Source organism: Chelonia mydas, chromosome 2 (genome assembly GCF_015237465.2).
Source record: "Chelonia mydas isolate rCheMyd1 chromosome 2, rCheMyd1.pri.v2, whole genome shotgun sequence".
Taxonomy (NCBI): Eukaryota; Metazoa; Chordata; order Testudines; family Cheloniidae; genus Chelonia; species Chelonia mydas.
The window spans coordinates 161,339,345-161,363,510 of NC_057850.1; the positions used below are offsets into that span (position 1 = coordinate 161,339,345).

The 24,166-nt window shown below is 42.5% G+C and overlaps 1 protein-coding gene across 17 annotated transcripts in view; it reads right to left on the reverse strand.

The window, feature by feature from the left end:
- IKZF1 (IKAROS family zinc finger 1) overlaps positions 1-24,166 on the reverse strand; it is a 115,329-nt gene that overhangs the window by 40,145 nt on the left and 51,018 nt on the right. For 2 of the 17 annotated variants that reach the window (XM_037889958.1, XM_037889955.1), the window contains exons 2-3: positions 8,986-9,220; positions 8,424-8,496 (exon numbers count right to left, since the gene is read on the reverse strand). The exons of 12 other annotated variants lie outside the window; for them this stretch is intronic. The gene's annotated coding sequence lies outside the window, so the exon portion shown is untranslated. Of the gene's footprint in view, positions 1-8,423; positions 8,497-8,985; positions 9,221-24,166 lie in introns of those variants that run through there. 3 more of the 17 variants (XM_043540464.1, XM_043540465.1, XM_043540462.1) reach the window with 3 other exon arrangements.

A 24,166-nucleotide genomic window follows, 5' to 3' on the forward strand; every position in this document is an offset into this window, starting at 1 on the left:
CTGCAATAAAAGGGCTGACTGGGGCGGAACCAGTCCTTGGAGAAGAGGGGAGGTTCACTGAGGTAAGGAATTAACAGTGGGGCCTAAAGAAAACTACCAGGCTGGAGAGACAGGTGTGTTCATAAACGAAGCACTGTAGTTATCTGTGTAAAAGCTCAGTGCTGAGTTACCAGAAGAGACCACACTGGAGAGATTCCTAGCCAAAGGAAGGGCACAATGAGGTGGGGATCCAGGAACCCAGACAGTGGAATAAGGCTACAGACTGGTGGTCAGGTATATATAAGTGATGTGTAGTTAGGGGAGAGCATTTAAGCCCACTGAAAAACCCTCTGTGAAATCTTTGTACATGCTGGATACATCAAGAATGATCATTTATAATATGGTTTAGGTGGAAAGAGATGTATTAATTAAAGACACTGTATTAATTACCCCCTGCAAAAAGAAGGTAAAATTTTTCAGTGCTCAAACTCGATGAACAATTTACATGTCTTGAGTGACTTCTATGGAAGGATGCAGATTTACATCAGCTCCTAAATGCAACTGATCTGTTTCAATACTAGTTTGCATATTTAAAGTGATATAACCTCACTATGAAGCAGACTCCTTTTCCTCCTCTGGTGGCAGAACAGCAGCACAGCATAGAACTATTACCAGGGATTCTTCCGCTGTCATGGTGACACACTGTACTGTATGTTAAGAGACCGCTGAGGTCTTAAAGGTTGGTAGGCCTAAAATGAGATCTACCAGCTGTGTTTTGGTTTGTGGGTGTGTCTGTACAAATCCCATCATCCCTCTGCGCTGCCTGTGTGTGTTCTGCTCTTGAGAACAGGTCAAACCTTGAAATAGACAAGAATCTTGCCACCCCATCTCTTGTAGACAGGTCACTGAAAAGAGAAATTGACTTTTTATAATGTTCCAGGCCTCATTTTATGGAAACGATAGATTTTTTTCCTCCCTCTTTCCTAGGGTTAGATCAATTGGGAAAATAATTCTGAGTTAGGTTAAGTTTCAGGCCTATGAGGATTTGTCTACGGTGAAAAAAAAACCAACCCACAGTAGCAAATCTCAGATCCCGGGTCAACTGATTTGGGTTTGTGCTACAGGGCTGAAAATAGCCATGCGGAAGTTCCTGCTCAGGCTGGAGATGTACTCAGCCAAGGGGGATGCATCTCAGAGCCTGACTCAGTTGACCCAGGCTGTGAAACTTGCTGCTATGGGTTTAGTGTGTTTTTGCAGCGTAGACAAGCCCTTAGTCATGACAGTATCCCTTTGCCTTGTTAGACACTTTTGTCTGACTCTTTTGATGCGTTTTCTTCTCAGATGTTAGAGCCAATAGCAGCCAACTGTTGTGATGAAATCTAAATCTTTGGGAAGGACACCTAAAACTATTACACTGAAAACTTGTATCAGCTTTTTGGATCTCACTGATGGAGACAGCCCTTGAAGCAAGTCTCTTTACAAAATGATTCCTTCCCCCTTGTGTATTGCAGCCAATCTGTTGCTAGCGTGGGGATCGTATATCTGGTATTATGGACAAGGAAAATGTCCAGTATGTGCTAAAAGTAATTGGGTGTTCCGAACAGTGATGGGAGAACCTCAAAGGGCTCACAGGTTTGGACCAAGTTGGAAACATCTTACTTAGCCTACATGTATCCCAACCTTTTAAAGTCTCTTTTTTTACCTGACTTTCCCATCCCCTTTTCCACATCCCCAACTTCTTTATCCTCATCCAAGGGAAAAAACAAATCCTTCTTCCTTCCCCTGGACACAGTCAGATACCAACTATTATTGGGACTGGGTGGGAGGAAATCTCTGAAGTAATTTTCTCTTCTGTGCTGCATCCAACAGCTCTAACCAAATGTTGCCTGTTGCAGCTTTCTTAAGGTCTGAGATACCTCAGAACACAATGCTAAGACAAACCCAGAATTTGTGGGAGTTTAAGATAACAGCTGATACAGCGGAGATTGTCAGAACTCTTGTAACCCCCAGTGACTCACAATCAATTTATAAAAAGACAGAAGTTCAGAAATGCCACCCACCTGCCTCAACGGCTGGGGGAACTTAATGAGGCCAGTGGTGAAAGGGGACAGTCCCAGCAGTGAAGGAGGGAGACACTTGCTCAGGGATGCCCAGTAGCTCCTCCACTCTCTGGCAGTCTCTGGCACCCATTGGCAGTTGAGGGGGAGTGGTGTTGAGTGTCATTATTCCTCAGCTCAGTGGTGGTAGGACTCAGAACAAGGACAGTCCTGGGGGGTAGGCTGAGGACAGCCCACCCCAAGTTATGGATTATATGGTAGGAGCCCTATAAACCCCACATTGGAACCACTTAAGTACCTGCTACAGGGAAATAAGGGTGATGGGCAGGGAGCGCTTCTTCCCCGGGTTTAAGTTTAATAAAACTTGCAGCTTGCCACTTAAAATCCACCCATGTGTCTATCCTCATTTCACCGCTGTGTCCACATCAAAGGGGGTTCTTGAACAGCAGGGGACATTACACTGAGTTGTAACAAAAAGGCAGAGGCACTTGCAGGTCAGTAACCACTTTAGGTGAGATGAACTGTTATGACCTAAGCTGTGATTGACATAAAATAGCTTTGAGATTTGGGCCTATTCTAAATTTTCCTTCCATCTGTTAGCACTAAAATTAGAGGTATGCTTTTAGAATTTGTTGGCCACTTTTACTGTGCTGTGCTGTTAAGTAATGTCAATGTGCGATGTATTTTTTGTTGATTTAGCTAGTACGGTGCTGTCTTAGCACTGAATTTTGTTCCTTTTATTCCAGGCCACAAGAAACTCTGTTTGGCACCATGGACCTCACATTTCTGTTAACAGGTTCACTGCTGCCTCACACAGCAGGTATGTGATAAGACACTCGTGCATTGGAGAGTACAGCACCTATAGGAAAAAGCTGGTGCTCAAAGAAAACTGCTGTCACTCAGGTGTCATACCACCAGCGGAAAAGGAGTTTACCGTCAAATTGACCAAGCTGATGATTTGAAGTGACAATTTATAATTTGAGCTTTTTGAGCCTGATTCTGATTTCACAGACACCAGTTTAACTCCACTGACACCAACTCCTGATTTACACTGGTACAAGTGAGATCAGAATCAAGTCTCTTTGCAGCTGGTATAAAGTGGTGTAGCTCAACTGAGGTCTTCCCTGTAGTGCTGAACACCTCCCCAATAGTGTGCATGGCAAGTGAATGACAGATAGCATTGGCTAGGCCAAGCACAGTGAATGCTATTCCCCTTTCACTGATGCCAATGTCAATTAAGAGTAACTCAATTAAAGTCGGATCAGACCTAGTGTGAGCAATGTCGGTGCAAGCTTCCCTGTTCTGCGCTTCAAATGCACGTGAGTCATGACTTGCAACTTTCCAGCTAATCAATTCCTGAACTTCTCTTGAGCTATGACAGACAGTCACACTGAATTAGACCAAATAGTGCAGTGGTTTTATGATACAGAATAGGAGAATCGGAGGAGACAAAAACATTCATTCTCACTTTTGACCTAAGGCCTCAATCCAACTCCCACTGAAGTCAATGAAAAGGATTATGTCTACTTCAAAGGAAGCTGGAGCGGGCCCTAAATAAGGTTCTGAATTCAGGGTTCTAGATGTCAAAGGCTAGTGTGTAACCCACTGAACTCAGTCCTGATTTAGAACAGAAAAACATCAGCAGTACTTTAGGCTGGGGAATGGACAAGAAGGATAGCCGTGCGCTCAGTAGTGACCACTCTAATTATGCAGCCAATTTTACTTTTAATAATCCCTAGAAAGGTAGCCGAGATCACACACTTATTTTATACAATAATTAACAAAACAATCATTATTTTCAGAGTGCCAGCATCTTAAATTCTAATGATTTTTATCTACACACAAGAGAGGTTAACTAAGGCACCACAGACAACTCTCTGCTGGCAGCAGTAAACAAATACCTCCAAGAAATCCCCAAAACAGAATCCATTTGATAAACTGGCCCTCATAAATACCACCCCATATTTAGTAGCTTCATAGATTTTAAGGCCAAAAGGGACCATTTATGATCTGGTCTGTCCTCCTCCATAACACAGGCCATAGAATTCCACCCAGTAAGTCCTGCATCAAGACCATAATTTCTGGTTGAGCCATAGTATCTTCTAGAAAGCCATTCAGTCTTGATTTAGAGGCTTCAAGTGATTGAAAATCTACTACAGCCCTCAGTAAGTTGTTCCAGTGGTTAATTACCATCTCTGTTAAAAATGTGCACCTTATTCCTAGTCTGAATTTGTCTAACTTCAGCTTTCGCTCCTTTGTTCAAGCCTAATAAATTGCTTTTTATTTGTTCACCTACCCCTAGAAGAAAACATTTTAAAAAGTGATTCGTGATTTTGGGTGCCTCCGTCTCTGGGTGCTCATTCTTGAGACCCTTTTACAGGTTCTGATTTTCCAAAAGTGCTGAGCACCCATGCTCTGAAAAGCTGGCCCTTTTAAGGTATCTCAAGTTCAGCATCCAAAAATGAACACCAAAAATCACCAGTTACTTTTGAAAATTGTGGCCATGCCCTTTTTATATGCGTGCATGTGCACGCATGCACTCTGGTAGCTTCTCACACATGTTTTGTCTATCCTAACCTATAGATAGGCCTGTGGAGAGCTAAACTATATTCTGAGACAAGTATCCCTGACTTCTGCAGCAGACTAAAACTTCTACAGCAGTTTCTGAAGCAGTTTCATTCCACATTCAAAACTGGAGGGTGTCTAATGAATTAAATATGAAAATGAGTAATCCAGTCAGCACAGCAGCCCTTGCGTTATTGACTCAGTCTTAATTTCAATTTTTTTTATGCTTGTTTTTAACACGTTGCCGATTTTTGGACTGACAACACAGAGGGGACTGCAGCATAGATGGTGAGACACAGGCGAGTAGAGAAAGCACCCATGTTTTAACCCCCACAATGTATACACTACACTAATGCCCAAGCACTGCCTCCCATGTCTACACTGCTGTTTTTAAGCAGTGCAGTGTCCTGCTGCCTCCCTGCTGCCAGAGACTTCCCCCTCCTCCTCCCTCCCCCCCAGCAATGAAAAGCTCTAGCAGGGAGATGCAATGGGGAAAGGCTCCAGCAATGGGGACGCTGCAGGGAAAGGCTCCAGGAAAGGCTTTCCCCACTGCCTTCCCCGCTAACAGAGCCTTTCACTGTGCCGTGTAGCTACACATGCAGTGCCGGTACTCTACATGCCGCTGTAGGTGTAGACATAGTCATAGAAGTTGTCAGGGGATAAGCTGGAGGGTTTGTCAGCTGGGTAGTGGTTAGTTGGTGTTTTTGGCACCTGGGGAGGAGTGGAAGGTATCTTGGGGCTGTGGGATATACACGTTAGATGGGTTGTTCTGCTAATATGATCAGCAGAGAAACAGTTAACATTATTAACAGGTATTGTCCTCTTTAGGTTTCAGAGTCCACAACCAGAGCTTTTTCAGACATTGCTTCCAATTTTGCAGCTGTAGGCGCCCCTGTCTGGTCATGCTCCATTGCTGAATAGCATGGAGTACAAGCTGCTTTGTGGTGACTGAAGGTACATTTTTTAAACACATCATTGACACAATGGAACTTAGGCTTCTAAATCAGCTTGGGTGCTTTTGAAAATCTCACCCTGAGAACGCCTAGGGAATCAGGATCTCTATTCTTCCACTTCAGCCATAGTTGAGGCATATCACAGCTTCCCCCTTGTCGGGTTTAACAGGAAACCTCCAGCTACTGTTCCTCTAACTGCTCCCACAAACACACACAGTAGTCTGGACATGTTACCTATTTCCTCCCACGCCACACTTGTATGTCTCCTTAGCTGCTCCCTTCCCTCCTGTGAGTCATGGAACAGAAGTTTGGAGAAAGTCCTACACGGGTTCTCAGGGCTCGTATCCAGGCAGCCCAGTTCAAAGGCTTCAGAAGGCCCCCACGTAAAATATGTGCTTATAGCAACCCTGACAATGCCTTTCTGAAGTGGATGGGAGCAGTACACATCTCTCGGGGCAAGTGTTTCTGGCTGCCTGCAATCTCAGGAAGACCACACTGCACCATTTACATTTACCACCCTTTTAAAGGGTTCGCTTCACAAACATGAGGCCTGGATCTGTACTCTTATCTTTAGGAGAAGAGCAAAGCCCAGATTCCGCAGCAAACTCTGTGGCTGAGGAACCACTTAACGCAGAGGCCCCAGGTCACAGCGAGACCTAGAAAGTGGCAATGTTCCTCACACTATAGTACAAGAGTTGCACACATTGTTGCGGAGGGGTCTCACAGCTGCCTGTGGGTCTAGGCCAATACAGCTTTAATGTAATGGGGCAGATCCTCAGCTGCTTAAATCATCAAAGCTTCACTGAAGACAATGGAACTACAATAATTCACACCAGCTGAGGATCTGCCCTAATGTCTTCTTCACTGTCAGACAATACTGAAACAAATACATTAAAAGCTGCCATCACAAACCCCTGCTCTAGAACACCTAGGCTTGAACCTCCCCTGCTTATGGGTCTCTTTCTCTCCACTGCCCCACCCTTCAGCTCCACACTCCAGGAGGTGAAACCGAATACAAGCAATTGTGACTCTGCAGTTTGTGTGTCATATTGTAACTGGGTTTCCACATCCTCCTCGCACTGTTGTAAAAGCACTCGAAGAGGAAGAAGTGCAAAATAATGAAATATAGGAATGCAGGAAAAGAGGAAGCAGCAGAGACACAGCAGCCCAACCGAAATGCTAAGAATTATGGAGAAGTGACAGAAAGGGAAGCACAGACCAGGAATTGCACTCGGTGGCTTAGCAAAAAAATAACAAAAACAATTTAAAAAAAAATAAGCTTGGCTTTTCTGCCTCTAAATCAACCTTTTAAATTAAGATTCCTGTATGGCTTTCTCTGGCTTTATTTTTTTCGTCTTAAGACAGTTACCGAATTGTGAAAATTCTGCACACAGATGGAATTGCCCCGAAAATAGGTGCTGATATAATGGGGCATTGTAAAAATCTTCAAATGAGGGGGAAGAACAATTTGAGGAGGGCATAACAAGAAGGAATAGAGAGAAACTCAAAAGAAAATAGCTCAGAATGTCTAGTTTAAATTTTTCCAAGGGTGAGAAGGGTCGATTAGACAATGGGTTCCTTTGCTGGAGGTGACCATTGAGGAGATGGAGCAGAGGGGTTTAGGAGACGAGATTAAACACTGGCAAGGATTGGCCTATTGGGTAATCATGTACTAGTGCCAGCGGATGGAGCAGACAACTTAGGAAGTCCTTCCAATGAGATAATGTACAATTCTGTCCCACTACTTCAGAATGAAACTTGTCGACAGCAGAAAGGGTTTTAAAATTCATATGAAGTGTTTTCTCTTCTCCATTTGCTGGTAGAAGAGTCACAAAATAAAATACAAACCTCCTTTACAACCAGATCCAGCAGCCCGTGCTTAGTTTTTACTCTCTCTAGCTCCCACTGACTTTAACAGGAGTCTGCCTGACTAAGGGTGGAGTAGAACTTCAGGACCTGACTAAGGCAAGCTGACTTTCAGATTGCTTTACGAGTATAGTGGTGACACACTACACGTAAATGAAGGCAGGACATGGCATGACAGAAGCATACCAAAAATATATGGGGGCATATTTAGTTACTCTTTACTGGGTAAAAAGCCATCCTGCTGGGGCAAGCTCGCTCAAAGCCATCTGTGACCAGCCCTCTATGAGGAGTGAGGAAAAATGGACAGAGCAGATGTAAAGCAAGGGGGGGGGGGGGCTGTGAACTGCAGAGATGGGTCAGAACAGGCTCGCATGAAGTGATCAGGTGGAGGAGCCATTGGATCTATGCATTCTTGGATCTGAGCACCAAGAACTCCTACAAAGGGAATGTCAAGAGACAATGGCTGCATTTCAGTCCTACAACGTGCCTGTGGGTAGGGAGAATGTCATCTGGTTCCCTCAACTCATGTTTAGTTCCAGGCACAAAGCTCATTTATTCTGGATTTGTACAGGAGGAGGGATGAATTGCACCTAATGTGTATTAGGTAGGGGAGGGACTTGGAATTTTATCTTATTTCACCTGTTTATTTATCTACTTTGTTCTGTATTATGTTGTATCAGCTTATTCCTTTAGCCTTTAAGATCACCTGGAGATCTGATCTCTTTCACCTACTCTACAGTGCTTTCTATCCTTATCTTTACCGTAAAAGCAACAATAGAAACATCAAAACAACAGAAATGATAACTGTATTGTTGATTTTGTCATATTGTCACTACCTATATACTGGCATACCAGCTATTTATTCATTGCATTTTTTGATAGTGATGGCAGATATGACAAAACTGAAAGGAAAGTAAATAATGCTGCGTGAGAGTGTGAGTGATTTTTACAGGTTTCTGGCAGCTCAATGTCACTTAGACATTACGAAGGAGAGTAGGCATACCTTTGGGCGTGAGGCATAGGACCTGACTCTGCTATCAGTTTCGACACCCGGTTTGACTTCAGTGGAGTTACTCCTGGTTTACACCAACGTAAATGAAAGAAAAATCAGGCCTACATCTGTTTTAAATACAATTCCTTGTAAAGAAAAAAAAAAAAGTACTGTAATATGTAACTAAGCTATCAATATTCTCCATAGCAAAAGGATACAATTTCTCCATTTAATTGTGGATAAAGGATAGCAAGCAAAAGAGGCAGAATATCTTGCTTTCCTGCCAGGACAGTCCTAAGGCCATTTATCTTTAGAGCAGTACAGCTGTTAAATTTTTTTTAAAATGGAACTTTGGGCTCTGCTGGGAAGGGCCAAGAGGCTCCTGATCACACATGAAGGAATCAGTGGTTCTATGCATTATCACTGTGGGTTATCTGGTCAAGGAAAAACATTGTAGGGGGATTTTCACACTGATGAAAAGTTGGAAAAGGAGAACATTGAAGTAACTATCGAAATGGACATTCAGGGGTCAGGGACTGTCTTCACTTCTTTTTGTGTTGATAACGTTACTTACCTTTTAACAAAGGCCTTCTCTCTCATAGCCCATAGTCTCCTGCTTGATCCTGCAATGAGCTTTATTGCGTGCCAGACTTTGACTTCAGGGAGGAAGGAGAGTCTAGGCGATAGGGCAATGAACTTGGACTTGGACTCAGACTCAGGAAATCTAGGTTCATTTCTTAGCTCAGCCACAGACTTCCTTTGTGATCATGGGAAAGTCACTTAATCTATCGTGTGTCTCACTTCCCCATCTGTAAAAAATGGGGATTATTGTTTCTCCAATGAAACTCAGCGGGACTTAAGTTCCAACATCACTTAGGCCCAGATACTCAAAGGTATTTAAGTGCCTAACTCCCATTGAAAGCAAAAGGAGATAGGTGCCTAAATAGCTTTGAGGATCTTGGCCTTAGGCACTTCTGAAAAGCTCAGCCACTATGTTTTGAGGGCTAGACAGTATCTTGCACTACAAAGCAGCACAAGGGCAAAAAACACACCTTTTACTCCATGCACAATACTCCCACATTACTTGTCTATGCATAGGGTGACCAGACAGCAAGTGTAAAAAACCGGGATGGGGGGGGGGTAATAGGAGCCTATATAAGAAAAAGCCCCAAATATCAGGACTGTCCCTATAAAATCAGGACATTTGGCCACCCTATCTATGCATCAGGGGACAAAGTGGGTGGTGTTATCCACCACAAAGCATCAACTGACCTTTGCTCCAGGGGGAGATGTAATCTACTACTGGTCAAGGGCAACAGGCAGTTTATTTCTCCCCTGGAGTGCTGGGGAAAGTAGGGAAGGAAATAATGACTTTTTGAGTTGTAATTTCTTTTCTAGGCTGCTCCTGCCCTGCCCTCTACTTAGGGTGAAACGTAAAGTCTCAGTTTTAACCTACGGTTAACAAAAAATGAAACAAAACTGAACCATCCTGAGAAAAATTTGCACAGTGCCGCCTTTCTCCAAAACGTATTTTTACTGTCCCCATGCTTTGCAGTAGCCATGACAGACGTTCTTAGCGGTCAGAGAAAAGAAAAAAAGAGGCTCAAACTGCACCTTTATTGTAGGAAATGACTAACCACTAAAGTGCATGTTATCTCCAGGTCGGCTCTTGAAGCATTTCTCATGCTGAAACATGCATGTTTCAAATTCAGTTATGAGATGTGAAATCTCACTCCAAAAACAAATGGTCAGCGTGTTTTTATTCTGTAAGCAACTTTCACACCCTCCATAGCCTCAAAAGCACAGTAGCAAAGATAGGCCTAGACCAAAACACGCTCCTTCAACTTCAATCAATTTGGGCCTACATCCAAAACTTCACATCTCTACAAAATGGGCCTGTTTCATCATTGCATTGTGCCTCCTTTATGAGGGTAACTCCATTGAGTCACAGACATAACACTGGAGTAATGCCGTGGTGAATCAGGCACAGGAGTTTTTAACATTCCTCCTCTCCTCCCGAAGTTAGAGTGATATAGTAAATTGCTTCTCTGAGCAACTTTCAGCTACTAGCAGCTCAGATACTTAAATACTGCAAAATAAATGAGGGGTTTGCAGGATATATTTAACTTGACTTACAAACTTTTATTTTACCTGATTCATAGAGCAGAAAGGACCGTTGTGATAATGCAGTCTGATCTCTTGTATAACACAGGCCATAGAACTTCCCCAAAATAATCCACTGGTGCTATTTATTTTGCTTCCACATATAATGAAACTGATATTTATTCTGTGCTATATTTTTAGATCCAAGGATATTCTTACTCTCTGAATTTTTTAGGCCATATTGTTTTAAACAAAACTAAGTTCTTGTAACGTCTCATGTCAAACCAGTGCCACTGCAAACTGGAATGGAGACTCACAGTTTTTCTGTTGCCTCTGTTGGAGAGACAGGCAATTATATTGTAAGATCTTTGGGGCAAGGACAATCTTTATGTTGTGTGTATGTACAGGGTCTAGCACAATGGAACCCTGATCCATCACTGGGGTCCCTACATGTCATTGCAGTACAAATAAATAACACAATTTTAGATAAAAGGTACTGTCAACGTCTTAATCTACGTCCAGCAATTGTTCAGGGCTGAAATCTTGCATAAACAATGAGATATTGAAAAGATCAAGGGGAGTAATTTTATCCAGCTAATAAGCATATTGGATATGCAACTATGCACGGTCAAAACAAGTTCTGTATTGTGACAGCCATGAAGTGAGTGATCAAAATCTGGCCATCTACCTTTTGCAAGCGTTCATGATGTGTTAAGATTATCAGCAAAGGCGTTTCCTGCTCTCCTAGCTTTTATGGAATCTTCAAAAATGTCTAGCAGACAAAGTTTTTGTCAAACTTCCTGTCAGCTCTTAGTTGCACGCTTCATATAGCATGTGGGGGCCATTAGCTTGCCTGAGTCTTTCTGTGACTTTTTAAAGCATCTGCTCAGTGTATTTTTTAAGGTAAATTACAACATTTGAATTTGAAACAACAAGCATCATGTATCAATTTCAGGAAACAGGATTTTTTTTCTATCAGCTGTCAATTTAACTGCCTTCAGTTTTCACCAATATAACATAGTTGACCAAATTTATACCTACAAGCATACAGATCATTGGTGTGACTAATAATAGACTGCTTGCTTCTACATCCAAAATATTGTCATGATTCTGAAAACACTAAAACAGGTGAGTAAAATGCATGGGAGCAGCACCATTAAAGTCAAGATCTGAGAACAGATAGAATAGGATCCTCTCGAACATCATTCGTGTGAGACTTGCTTTTGCTGCTCCAGAAGGACAGCTCACATTTGACTGTTTTTTTTCCTAGGACCTTGTCATAGTGTGTTAGAAAAGCTCATAGTGTGTTAGAAAAGCCATTTGTTTGGAAAGTTAGACTCTTTCCAGGACAGATAAAGTACAACTCCTACGCTGCTTAACCAAATCAAAAATAGTAGTTGCGCCCAAAATGTATGTACTTTCCTTTCCTTGGAAAGTAAAAAAAACAACAACAAAAAACAAACAAACAAAAAAACCCTTGCAAATACATTCCTATGTCAGTCCACTATTGCTTCAAATGGCTTGTAAGGTCACTGCTGATCCAAACCCACAAAGAAGTGATACTCAGTCCTCAACATGTAAAATTCTCATGCCAGCACCTCGCCAGAGTAGCTGGGATGCGTGCTGGACAGCTGAATGTGGTGAAAAGCCTTTTCTACCAGCTGCAGAACAGCTCCAGGGAGGCTACTACTTCCTATCAGCTAAAGCAAACTTTCACACCCTTGATGTACCCACAGTGCAGTGTGGAGTACAAGAAGATCCATGAAGCAAAATATCTTCTTCCCCTCATCATCTGAGGACAGGTATAACTGAATTTGGGCTACACAATCTTTATTACTAGCGCTGATGGCTAAGGGCTTGTCTGGACCAGGAAACCATTGTGCTAGGTGCAGTACAAATACGGACAAAAGACATTCCCCTACCCCAAAGAGCTTACAATCTAAGAGTAAGAGAAGAGGCAATAGATGCATACAGACAGACTGACAGGGGAGTACACAATGAGACAATGTTGGTCGGCGTGATAGGTAGTGGTCATCTCAGCACACCACAACCTAACCTCTGTCAATTTCTTTGTAGGCCTCATAGAATCATAGAAATGTAGGGGTCGAAGGGACCTCAAGAGGTCACCTAGTTCAGTCCCCTGTGCTGAGGCAGGACCAGGTACACCTCAAACATCCCTGATAGATGTTTGTTCAACTAGTTTTTAAAAACCTCCAATGATAGGGATTCCACAACTTCCCTTGGAAGCCTTTTCCAGAGCTTAACTATCCTTGTAGTTAGAAATTTTTTCCTAATATCTAACCTAAATCTTCTTTGCTGCAGATGAAGCCTGTTATTTCTTGTCCTACCTTCAGTGAACATGGAGAACAACTGATCACTTTTCTCTTTATAACAGCTCTTAACATATTTGATTCCCATTTTGTAGTGCATTTGACTTTTGTCTACCTAAGTGTAGTACTTTGCACTTCTCCTTATTGAATTTCATCTTTTTGATATCAGACCAATTCTCCAATTTATCAAGGTCATTTTGGAATTCTAACCCTGCCCTCCAACTTGCTTGCCATCCCTCTCAGTGTGTGTCATCTGCAAATTTTATACGCATACTCTCCATTCCATTACCAACATCGTTAATGAAGATATTGAATAGTACCAGACCTAGGACTTCCCCCTGTGGGACCCCACTGGATAAATCTCCCAGTCTGATACCAAATACTTTGAATATGGTGTTTCAACTAGTTGTGCACGCACTTTACAGTAATTTATTCTAGACCACATTTCCATAGTCTGTTTATGAGAATATCATGTGGGATTGTGTCAAAAGCCTTACTAAAATCAAGATATATCATGTCTACATCTTTCCCCGATCCACTATGCCAGTAACCCTGTCAAAGAAGGAAATTAGGTTGGTTTAGCATGATTTGTTCTTGACAAATCCATGTTGGTTATTATTTATCATTCTATTATCCTCTAGGTTCTTACAGATTTTTTAATAGTTAGTTCCAATATCTTTCCAAGTATAAAAGTTAAACTGACTGGCATAGCATTCCCCAGATCCTCTTTGTCCTCTTTTTCAAAGGCAGGTACTATGTCGGCCCTTCTTCAGCCCCCTGGGACCTCACCCTCAATGAGTTCTCAAAGATAATCACTAATGGTTCCAAGCTCACTTCAGCTAGTTCCTTAGGTATCCTAGGGAGAATTTCATGAGACTCAGCCCACTCGAAAACATTTAACTTATCTAAATATTCTTTAACCCATTCTTTTCCTATTGTGGCTTGCATTTCTTCCCTCTTGTTGTTAAAATTAATTATGCTAAAACATCTGGTTACAATTAACCTTTTTAGTGAAGAATGAAATAAAATAGTTATAAAACACCTCCAGCTTCTTGATGTCATCAGTTATTAGCTCTCCTTCCCTCTAAGTAGCGAACCTGCACATTCATTCATCTTTCTCTTGCTCCTAATGTACTTACAGAAGCTCTTCTTATTCCTTTTTATGTTCCTTGCTAGTTGTAACTCAGTTTGTGCCTTACCCTTTCTGATTTTGTCTCCACATGCTAGTGCTAGTCTTTTGTACTCATCCTTAGCCATGTGTGCATCTTTCCACTTTTTGCAGGGTTCCTTTTGGATTTTTAGGTCATTAAAAAGCTCCTGGATGAGCCATATTGGTCCTTTACTATTCTTCCTCATGGCATAGGAGAGTTGTAAGGAGGGGTTTGAAGGAGAGCAGCGAAGTGGCTTTATGGATGTGTATGCACAGATCCTCCAAAGCGTGAGGGACAGCACTGGAGAAAGCACAAAGGGGCTTGTTTAAAAATCTAACAAGTGGGAAATAGAGGCTGGCATCACTGGCCAACTGAAGGCAGGAGTACACCTTTCAATACTGAATGAGAGATGATTGGTATAGTGGAGATAAGCCACGAAGGGCCTTGAAAGTGAAGACAAGTAGCTTATGTTTGATGTGATAGAGAAAAGGGAGCCAGTGGAGGGATGCAAAAAGTGATATGGTCAAAGTGACAATCTAGGAGAATGATCTTGACAGTAGCATTCTGAACTGATATGAGCAGGGCAAGACTGCATTTGTCAAGGCCAGAGAAAAGGATGTTGCAGTAACCTAGTGGGTTTAGCTGAACAGGAACAAAGTACTCTTGTTCCGGAATACAAGTGTCCATACATGGAGTTATTCAGGAACAACTGTGTGTGTAGACAAACCCTAAGCCAGAAGCAACCCAGTTAGATTCTCAGAGCCCAATGTGAGTGTTTGAGGGCTGGCCATTAGAAAACTATCTTTTTACTTGTAAATTAAGCAAATTTGACCTGGAAGTCACAGACAAAAATATGGAACATCTATTTTTACACGGTCAATTTTTCTTATACTAGAACTGCATTTTAAGGCTGTATTTTCACATGAGGCTTTGAGATTAGATGCCCGACTCCCATTCACTTTCAGTGGGATTTGGCACCTAATTCCCTTAGGCTCCTTTGGAATTCTCAGTCATTATTATTATTTTTATAATATCACAGTAGTGCCTGAAGCCCCATTGTGCTAGGCAAACACACAGCAATAGTCCTTAGCCTGGAGAGTTTGCCATCTAAATTGTCAAAAGATGGGTCATCTGTTTCTTCCAATTTTTACCACAAATGGAAACAGAGTTCTCAGCAAAGTCACTGTGTGCATGCACTCAGGCATCTAAGGGTAAAATGTGGCTCTCACATGGTCCCAGAGGGGAGACAGAGGAAAACGTTAAGAGTTTCATTTTCTCTGGCTCATCTTTTACATCAAACGAACGTGCAGTGCCTGTTAGTACTGCAGGAGCGCAGCCCGCTGTGGGAAACCTTCCCAGCAGGTCTTGTGAAATTGCTTCTGCCGATGCAAATATGCTATTTGCTAGAGCTACCCATAGCTATCTGATGAACTCCCATCGTATGCCTGAATGTGAAAAACACAACCCACAGCCCAGAATGTGTGGATCACTATGTTCTCAGGAAGTACGCAAGTAACATAAGTACTTGCGCTCTGTCTCACTGGCGGGGAGTTGTGGGGGGGAGATCACACAGCAAACACCAGGCCTCACACAGGAAGGCTGGGGTCTGCTTTTTGCTCAACTAGCCTAGGCTTTGAGAAGTGCTGTATTTTGCACCAACCTGTAGGTCCCCTGCACCGTATTGGAGGTGGTTCCTTAAATATCACACTCATTTTCTGGGACTGGAGAATAGAAACATTGTTAACTACTTCTGTTCAGAGTTGTTCTTTATTTTAATTGCTCTTTCATATTCAATTGCTCAATCCATTATTGAAACATCTCTTAGGTTATCTAGCTAGAAGGCATCCATCTTAGTGGGAAGCGTATATCAAACAGGAGATACAAGATATTGTATCTGTATTTTCTATGTGATTGTTTTTTCAACATGATACGGATATCCCTCTGTTCCGAGGACAAGATGCCTCAAAAAGTACTAGTGTGCATTACTAAATTTGCTATCAGATGATAAAAAAGTAAAAAATTAGACTTAATGATCTAAAAAATTATATGCTAAGAGCTGAATATGCTGAACTAACCCTTTAAAGTTTCATTAACTTGCCCTTCTGTCTCTCATAGAGTCTCTACTTGATTGACACTCTAGGTAACAACTTTAAGAAATAAAGCACACTTGCCAGTCAGTGAGTTAGCATCTGAGTTTGTGTATACTTAAGGGATAAACCGGCTCCCAATGAAGTAAACTGCACAATTACCCTTCACTTCAGTTGGGTCCAATACAGGCACCTCTTCTGACAAAGGCCCACATCTTGCCCTTCCACCCATAAACCCTATCTGTGGGAAGGAAACAGGGCACCCAGGAAACTAAGTGCAGTGTCCACCTACTGCTACTCTCTGGGGCCTTGGAGATGGCAAGGGCTAAACCTATGGAGTCATGGTATCCATGGAGAACTCTGTTCCCAATCCCTTGGAACCTAGGGAATCTGTGCGCTGTTCTGCAGGCTTCCACCTTCAACAGCACACCTCCCTTGGGAGTCATGATGCCACAGGATGCCCTCCATCCTCTAACTGTGCAGTAGATGCTGCAGAGAGGACTCTGATGGTCTGGTTGTCCCCTCACTTACACTAGTATAACTTCACTGACTTCAACAGAGTCACTCACTCCTGATTTACACTAGTGTGAGTGAGAGGAGAATCAGGCCCTCAGAGTAATGCTGCCTTTAATGACTAACTTAAATCCATGTAGCAGAGTATAGTGCTCAGAGGCAAGAAGAAAGAGGGACTCGTGAAGATGGGGAGGACGGGGTGTGCAGCATGCTACGTTGATTTTGTTCCTGTCTTTGTAAGACTTTTCTGGCCCATTTTATTTTCGTACTCCCTTCTGCTGCTCACAGGACAGTGTTCATGGGCACACTGCATTTACACAACCTGTGAGAGATGCAATGAATACGAAACTAAAAACTAAACATATTCTCCCCAGCTCCTGCCCACTTCCCAATTGGAATTTACACGGCTAGCTCTGTCAGATTAGAAGGGATACTGTCAAATTAGCGGCAACTAATCTTTTCCTCTCCTGTGTTTGAAAAAAATCTGTTTTGTTATTTGTATTTATTTTGCAAAATGCATACTTCAGTGCTCTTTGTTCTTTAAAATTTGCTAGAAGCCTGCCCTCAAGAGAAATCCTACACCAATAAATCTCTGTATGGGTGATTTGATTTTAAATGTATATAATGTAGCCTTGTGTGGGTGTGGGTGTATTTACATACATTTACACAAATACCAAATAGTGTTTCTATACATAAGTGTGTGTGTGTACACATGAGAGAGAAAGAGAGAGAAAACTCATGCACGGTGGAGTAACATACAGTGGCTGGTTCGGAAACACTGCTGTTTCAAGCTTCCAGGAGGGCACCATAAAAAACAAATTAAAAAAATAAATAAAGATGAGGATTTCTAAACTAAAAATATCTCGGCACTGGCCCTGTAACACCAAAGGCTCAAACTTGTACTGTATAAATCAGTCTCTTTCATAGCATGGAGGGAGACCTGTTTATGTGTAATTACAGAACTAACAAAATGAGACATTTCCTGCACTGTTTTGCAAGGAGTAACAAATTCCAGTTAACATCACAATAAGCCCATGATAGGATACCAATTTCACTAGAATCTACTTGCAACGCTGTGGTAAGATTAAGCAAATGTGTTCATACCGCAGGTAATACCTCATTACCATTAATTATTCCATGCCTTCTGCATGTGATGGGCTATTGAAATCTTCTGTTAGCGGATTAACATTTGTTATACTTATTTCGACAGTTGTGTGTTCAAACAGGCAGCAACAAAACAAGACAGAGAAGTCCAACTCCCACTTCATTTTTAGAACAATGTTGCTCTAGACCTGCAGTATAAACATGCTCCAGGAATCCCCTTAGTTCAGCAGCCCCTTTCTAATTCCAGCAAAGTGATATTTCAGTGATAAAATTGTTCAGATTCTGGGAGAAAGGCTCAGTCCAGGTACAGAAAGGAAAGTGCAAGCGTCCTTGTGATACAGTAGTACGAACTAACCATGGGGGAATCCTGCAGCGTTTAGTCAAAATCCCCATGCGAGCCACTGCGTCTTTGGCTTTCAGTGGAAACCTGAGTGAGCTGTGCACCCACAGTAACCCATGTACGGCAGAAGCATGAGGAATGTGGGGAGGGAGGTCAAGGGGGTCTCAGATGAAGCAGAGTGATTGGCAGTTGGCTGGCTCAGGCCAAAAGGGGAGCAAGGCTGGCCAGGGTGGGGACATGGCCAATTCAGTGCATTCCCCAGTCAGCCTGCACCATCAAGGCTCCTATGAAACCCAGCTGCAAATCAAAACCGTTCTCTCCAGCCAAATGTCTGCTCTCTCCCAGGTGAATTCTCTCAGGGCCCACCTATAGGCAGTAGGGTAGACTCCAGCCCACTGACCTTGCAGTAAGAAGAGTAGGATTATACCTATCAGTTTACTTTTAGTGGGGATCTCTTTACATGCACAGGAAGAAACACGCAAGATTCTTCTCTGAAAAGACTCTGTCATGTGGGCAGACTGAAAATTTGTTTACAAGCTGTTCCACTTTGCATTTAGCTGTGACACTCAGAGAACCTTACCCAGAACTGAAGAGCTCTCTGCGACTCAAAAGCTTGTCTCTCTCACCAACAGAAGTTGGTCCAATAAAAGATATTACCTCACCCATCTTGTCTTTACAAAAAAGAGACTGTTCCGTGTGAACGAAGCAGGCTTAGCGATATTCCTTGGCTGGCAATGCTCATTTCAGTGCTAATGAAGACTTTCTGCTTTAACATCAACTACTGATGCCACTTGCAAACACTGAAACATATATTTACCACAGGAATTACATGCATATAACCCAGTTCACACCACACTGAGATGCAAATGTATCTTGAAAGGGAAAGGACCAGCCTTTCACTCCCTCAAATTGTGCCAGGATTCAAAATTAAGACACAGATCTCCTGGCTTAAACGAAACAACAAGAAGAAGCAAACATTTATAAGTCTGGAAGTTCACATCCATCCAAGTGGGGATGTTTGCTGCTCACAGCCTGTTGTAAATACAGGATGATTTTAAGTGATGAAATATGGACAATATTTTTTCTTTTTTTATAAATTGCAACACATGCTGAAAGCATCTCCAAATTCACTTAAAGCACACCTTTCATTTCCCTAGAGATTTCTGTTAGGTTATTCCCTCAAATTCTAATTTCTGTTAAAGCTCCTTTTCAAATAAATAAATAAAAAGGAAGGCTCATCTCCTTTCACATAATAGTCCAGAGCAAACAAGGTTACTGAAAACTTTGTAAGAGCAACTTCCTCAAAAGATATATTTTCCAGGGCAGAAAATAGGGTAGAAAATTTGGCTTACAATTTAAGTTCTACTTACACGTTTTAGTGAGTGCATGAGTCTCTTCTGCTTTTAAAATTTTCTGGTAGTTCACTTTGGAGAGTGGAAGAAAAATTCTGACTAAACTGGGGTGGAGGGGAGCGCAGGAGAGGAGCAAAAGTGACAGTTGGCAACCAAAACTTGGATTTATTTAAACATCTCTCTGCTCAGTAGGAAATTAATGGCAAGTTAGCTGTCTGCTTTATAGAAAGAATTGTCTACATGTCCAGGGTAACATTTTCAAAAGTTCCTAAGACCTAGATCCTCAAAGGTATTTAGGTGCCTCACTCTAAGTGATTCCAATGGGAGTTAGATGCCTAAATACCTTTGAGAATCTGGGCCCGCATGACTTAGGAGCCTATGTCCCATTTTCAAAAATGATATAGTTAGGCACCTCAAGCTCATCGACTTCAATAGGAGTTAGACCACTAGGCACTTCTTAATATCCCACGAGGCATCTTAATACCTTCAAAATTATGTCCTAAGTCACTTTTGAAAATGTTATCCCTAACCTAAAAATGTAAATGAAACAAGGAAATAGCAGCAAACTGGAAAAAAAAACACTGAGTACTACCCCGATATTTAGTTTTCCCACATGCATCTTTACAACATAAAATTCTGGCTTTGTGGGTAGGAGTGGCAGGGGGAAGCCTGTAATGTTAGGTAGAGCATGTGCAGCTTTTTACTGCCTGCTTCTTCTTCTTCTATCTTATTCATTCCAGAGTATATATAACTGAGGTCAGAGCTGGACTTTCTACAAGTTGTTTCCTGAAGCCATGACTCTAGTGAACAGGTTCCTTTTAGCTCACAAGTCAACTGCCTGTTCTCTTCACACTATCTCTATAACTAAAAGTCTCATCAGTTTGCAATGAAAAGAGCAAAAAGTGTGCTGCTAGGAATTCAACCTTCTGCATTCAGTGCACAATTTCCCCACAGGGATCCATCTTGATTAGGGTTGGAGAGGACTTCAATTAACAGAACTGGAAAGATCCAGGGACACATTTCTGTCCCACTGAACTCAGCGAGCTTTTGTTATGGACTTTATGGGATCAAGAATTTAGAAAAGGAAACTGGAATAAATAAATGAGCTTTTCTTTTTCCCCTTCTTGATCAGAGATTTAAGGCCTGCCTACATTAGGGAAATTTGCACTGGTGCGGCTACACTGACATGGTGCACTGGTGCAAACCACTAGTGTAGACACACTGCCCTGGAGCAACTTATTGTAATACTGGTGCAAGTGCAAGCTCCATTTTGCTTTGGTATAGCACATCTATATTAGTGGTTTGCATCAAGACAACTACATCAGTGCCAATGCCCCTAATGTACACAAGCACTAAAGGTCAGATTTTCAAAGGTATTTAGGCCCCTAAAGATGCAGATAAACACCTAGGGGGAGTCTCAAAAGCAATGGTACTTACATGTCTAGGCACTTTTGAAAATCCCACCAGGCACCTATCCAAACTTTTAGGGGCCTGAGTACCTTTGAAAATCTGGCGCTAAGTTATGCAGTGCAACTTTAGCCCAAGTTACACATGTGTGGCAAGAGGATAATATGCTATTAGAAAAAGCAGAGTGAGCAGTTAGCTCCAAAGCTCAGGCAACAGTTGCTCTTTGCATTACGGCTTACACCAATCATCTTCTTGCTTTGGCTGCAACCCTACAGCATGCTCATGTTTAGTCAGAACTTGCACATGTGAGAGAGCGAGTCTGAGCCAAACAGTAAACAACAAATAATAAATATAAAAATGTGTGGACCTGAGACCCATCCAAGCTCTCTATACACAGTCATTCCCTTAAAATAACCTGAGGTTTAGCAAGCTACTGTCACAAAGGTCCTCCCCAATCTAAAATCTGCTCCCCCACATCCAGCAAAAGCCCAACTTGTCTGAGCTCTGCTGCAGCCATGGCTGAGATCCTGCTAGATAATTTTAACTCCCCAGCTAGAATGGAGCTTATCAGAGCAGAAGAGATGTGCTTCACAGATTAAAAAACAACTTCCTTTAACCGTAGATTAGATCAGCAGGCTCAGTATCCGTACTTAAAAGCCACATAGCTATGCACGCTGCTTGTCTCCAGTTTTGCCAAAGCTCACTGCTTGCTTAGGTCTTGTCTACACTACAAAGTTTTGTTGTCAAAAATTATGCTGCTTTAATTAAAGCGCTGTAATTAAAACAGCTGTTGCCTGTCCACACGAGCTCCTTGTGGTGGCAGAGTGCATCCACACTAGCAACTCTTGAATCCACACAGAGAGCAGTGCACTGTGGTAGCTATCCCACTGTACAACTGGCCACAGGGCGATCTGGAAAGGGTTTGCAATGCCTCATGGTACACGTACAGCGTCACATGACGCAGGTTTCTCAATCCCATCATTCCAGGGGCATCCTAGTAGATTATCAGCCCCTTTTTCAACTGAAGGGGGCAGGGGAGGGAGAGGAGAGTGGTGTGTCTGGGGCAGGGGAGACAGAAGGCTGACTGGCCTATGCTGAGGTAGGGGGGAGGGGACCCCCCAAGTCAGCCCCCTGCTCTGCTCGGCACAGCAGTCTCTCCCAAAGCCGCCTCCTCTGCCTGTCTGCCTGCCTATAGTTCTGTGTTTCTCTCCGAGTTCTCCCACAGCCTTCTCAACTGCAGGGCATCCTGAGCAGCTCTGTGAGCGCTCCATGCTGAGGAATGTCAAAGCAGCACAGCAATGGCTCCTGTCCCCCCTCCCCACCACCAGCCACTGTGTTCCTAGCGCAGGGCAGAACAGGAGCGTTCCACGTTAGTGATTTGCTCTTTGTTCCCCAAAGGGAGCAGCACACACAGCTGTCAGATACTTCCCGGAGCTTTGAAAGGGCAGGACGGGGCATGCCTGCAGGGCAGCAGAGATCAAAACAGTGAGCAGAATGGTTCTGACAGGCATTGTGGGATACTGGTGGAAGCCAGTTATGTCGACAAAATGCACAGCAGTGTCTACACTGACACTTTGTTGCTTTAACTTGCTGCAAAAAGCTTTGCGCCTCTCGCTGAGGTGGTTTTATTTTACTGCCAGAAGTAGCTTTGCAGTGTGTACACCTCCCCTGTTTCGTCGGCAAAAGGCAGCTTTTGCCGACAATACTTTGTAGTGTAGGCAAGGCCTTACTTTCAACTGTGAAAAAATAACACTTGGACAGTTTAGTTTCTTCCCTGGTATAGCAAGTGACATTTACTAATGGACGTTTGCACAGCCCTCAGCAATGCTCTGGTACCCTTAAAATGGCATCAGTTCTACAAATTACACAACTTGGGTGAAAAAAGAAAAAAATACCATTCCCACCCAGAATGTGGTCATGTTTTGGGTAAAGAAGCCATTCCTCCACTTAAAGGATAAAGCATGAAAAAGCTGCTTGTAGAATATAACATCCACTGCCCCAAAGTATTATCCTATTTACGATAACTTCTGGGCTCAAGGAAGTCCTTGAGGTCAAGTGGTTATACCCAACAGCAGAATTTGACACAGGTTTTATGGTAGGTTCCAGGCTTACCTTCCACAGTGCCCTTTGTTAAAGTATTTTATGATAGGAGTATGGCAGTGACCTGTATGATTACACTACCTAACATTTACCAATATAAATGATTCTTGCAACTTTGTTTTGAGACGTTATCATGCCATTATTTGCAGCAGGCCTTTGAAATGCGGCAGGGACATAATTCTGGATTCAGGGAAATATCTTTCACGGGCCTCATGGAAATCTGTACCTATTTGTCTGCATTTATAAGCTAGTGAAAATAACCGTCACCTAATATACAAAAACCTTGAGCTGTTTCATTCAGCCATATTTTTAAAAAGAACAACCTCTACAAAAATATTTCCTACTTTCCTCTCAAATGTGGAATTTCCCACAAAATCATACTGGCCAGGGTCCAACTGCAGGCAATATTCAGAGCTGCAGCAGTGACAGTTTTAAGGTCCAGTATCTCATGACTCCTTCAATGGAAGCTTTAGCCCATATGAGAGGGGAGATTCCCAGCTTCCCTATTTTAAAAAGTTTCTAAAACATATTGGTTGTAATTTTTTTTCCACTCCGTCAGAAACCTCTTCAGCTGGATTTATGATACTGCAGAAATCTGGCTTTATTCTGGAGGTTTAATAGAGAACTTCCAATACAAACATGCAAGTCTTCCCCAAACATTTCTAAAGTAGTTTTCTGTTACATCTTTGGTGCCTACAGAACACACAAGGTTTTACCAGCACTTATTCGGGATGATTCACACAACTCCCTCAGCACTTTGCCAGTCATGTGAGCAACATGGACATCCCAAACTGATGAAAGTGAACTCTTTAAGCCACACTCCAGCTTTATATTCACTCTCTCTCTCGCTCTCTCTGAGCTTTTACACACACAAGTATTTTATTATACATACAGAGCACACACCCTTGTTGGCCACCAAGTGGATGAGACAGATTGGGTGACCGTAAAGAGTTTAGTTCTGTTGCTCTCCTAAATGCTTAATAGTTTTGGGCCCACAGTTCCACTGTCAAAATAGCAATTAACTGGACAGAGTAATATGGACTTATTGCAACCAATTGGACTGTGTTTTGCAATTTAGGGTGGTGCACTTCCCCTTTTGTTTTCCTGCCTTGTCTCCCTCTTTTTTAGCAGCCTTCTCTCACTTTTTCTCTGCCTGCACTCACCCAATTGTGAGTTGCCACAGAACTATTTTAATGTTGAGCTGTAGTAGCTGGAACCTTCGGACACCTGTGTACCCTGGTATCCTCTTTGCCAGGTGCTGGAGTGCT